The following is a 2,565-nucleotide window of genomic DNA, read 5'->3' on the forward strand; positions in this document are numbered from 1 at the left end:
CAGGTTTTGTGTAGTAAATTTTAGTGACTGTAGTACTGTTTATATCTTGTTTTCAGACTGTCACAGACGCAGCCAAATTTTTCTAGTTCTCATGGTGACAGAGCCTCTCAGCCATCTGGTAAGCCATTTGATTCATAATAGTTAATTTGGTATGTGACATTGCCTCTCAGTGACTAGCAGAGTAAAATGAAATTTACAAAAAACAGCAGTTTCAAGCCACAAATTCTGCACTTAAATTAATAAACACAGTGTGTACTCACAGTTAGAGTTCAAATTCAAATGATCTCAAGGTTCCTGTCCTGTTTTAGACTCCTAACGTGTTTCCTTTTAGTTTTGCATTTCTCGCAGTACTGTCTCTTGACCTGAAGGATTCTTTTGCTTTCCAGATGGGAATTTGCCTCTGCCTGGCTCCATCCTGCCTAACACTCTGAACCTATTTCCCATGTCAGAGGCTTGTAAGCTATTTACCCCCACTTCAGACAGATAATGAATTATTGGTTACTGTTATGAACATGACATTAATATTATGTTCCACCTGAAATATTTTCTGCATCTAACACTGGTATTACATGTCTACAATGATGAATACGAACTGAAATGTTCATAAATTTTAAGATGACACGCAAATCCGTGAAGCTCTCCATATTTTACGTCCCGGCACCTGCCGCCTTCGCACAATCAGCGCACAGACCCGTGAAAGACGGCCAGGAGGGCTGCAGCTCCAAAGCCTTGCGAAAGCAGGAGAGAGCACAAGTCTGTCAGAGGCACCACAAACGCCTTCTCGCTCAGCAAGAAAGGCGGGCCTGGGACGCCCTTAAGCCCGTCCCCATCCCTCGCTCAGCCCTTCACCCTCATGCTGCGTCCAGTTCGGTCTCAAGTGTCCTGCCAAGACGGGCCGTGGAACTCATACTTACCTGGCTTGGGCGATACCATGATCACGAAGGTGGTTCACCCAGGGCGAGGCTCTGCCATTGCACTTGGGTGGTGCTGACCCTTGCGAATTCCCCAAATGCGTGAATCTCGACTGCATAATTTCTGGTAGTGGGGGACTGCGTTCGCGCTCTCCCCTGACAAACTTGTGTTACAACAACAGAACTAAGGGACAAGTCTCTGCAGCAAGGATTGCGAGCGCAGCCAGCGGCCTGTGTCTCGGGTGGTCGGTTGCGAGTTGCTCAAGGTTTCTTGCGCGATGGCTTTTACAAGTCGGCTACTTCTTTTAAATGCCACGAAAGGTTCTACTTCGGCCTACTGTCCGGCACAGCCTGTCTGCGTGCTGGCCAGGAAGTCATCGCCCGGTGGCATACCGCACTTATTCTCTAAATACAGAGAAGATTAACATGGCCCCTTGAATATAGAGTGACACTATTTTGAGTGGTCCCTTTTAGATGAAACAAACACTCAACAGATTCTCAGTAACATATCAATAACATATCAATGGTGCAGCAGCAGTGAAGAATCTGAATGCATTCAGTAGATTATCAAGTGACTTTTTATTAACTATGTGAATAAAACTTGTTTTTAATCTGCTGAATTCAAGTGTTTTTCATTTTATTTGGAGTGTCAAAGTTCATTATCTGTAAATGTTAATCTGAGAAGTCACTGAACATGTAACAGGTCTAATACAGACCATCTCAACACCTTCAAGCTGCTATTCTGTAACTGGAGTTAAACTGGATTAGGTTTTGGTTAGGATTTGGCCCAGGGTGAGGGTTAGTTGGATAAGGTTAGGTTTTGCTTAATGGAAGTAACATACTAAGTCCACTTAATGTAACATATCAACAATACATCTACAATAATGTAAGTAATGTATCAACAGTATGTATTCAAGATATTTACTTCAATGTATCCAGATGTTTTTTTTACTGCTACTTCACTGATATGTTGTTGATGTGTTACTGATACTCTGTTAGGAGTTTATTAATCATCTACAAAGGACCACTCAATATAAAGTGTTACCAAATATAGGGTTTAAATGATTTGCACATCATTACATTATGTTTTTAAATACATTTTACACAACATCCCGACAAAATCACTGAGGCCGTAGTTTGACCCAAGATACTGCTAAAATGTGTACAAGCCTACACTGGAAAATTTCATTTTCAACACAGAATTGCACTGTAATCTTTAGTCTTGGCTCAAGGATCGGATTCATTAAAACTAACATATTGGCCCAATTGTTATATATGTTTTGACCCTACTAATAGAGAGCAACCAAAAGCTTTGCAAAAACCCTTGCAATTAGCCAAAAAGGGGGATGGGGCCTACCTTCTCATAGAGATTATTATTTTGCAGCACAGATGGGGCTATGATATGCTGGTGCAACCCATTATATAATGCTTATTGGAAAAATATTGAAGAGAAAATACCTTCCATCCCCATACAAGCAGTCTTAGGTGATAGCAATCTACAAAGTTACATTAATACTATTGATAACCCATAGGTGAAATGCACTTTTAAAGCATGGAAAATTATTATAAAAGATTGTAAACTAGAGGGAGACATTGTAACTTAAAATCATTTGGACACCTTTAAGGACTGGACAGTTAAAGGACTAACAGCTTT

General features: G+C 41.0%; 1 non-coding gene across 1 annotated transcript; it reads left to right on the forward strand.

Moving 5' to 3' along the window:
- The first annotated feature begins 906 nt into the window (after positions 1-906).
- On the forward strand, positions 907-1,070 carry LOC118817174. Its single transcript, XR_005007973.1, has one exon. It is a non-coding gene; the product is annotated as a U1 spliceosomal RNA (small nuclear RNA).
- Positions 1,071-2,565: the final 1,495 nt, after the last annotated feature.

The sequence above is a fragment of the Colossoma macropomum genome, unplaced genomic scaffold (genome assembly GCF_904425465.1).
Source record: "Colossoma macropomum unplaced genomic scaffold, Colossoma_macropomum, whole genome shotgun sequence".
In the NCBI taxonomy this organism is placed as follows: Eukaryota; Metazoa; Chordata; class Actinopteri; order Characiformes; family Serrasalmidae; genus Colossoma; species Colossoma macropomum.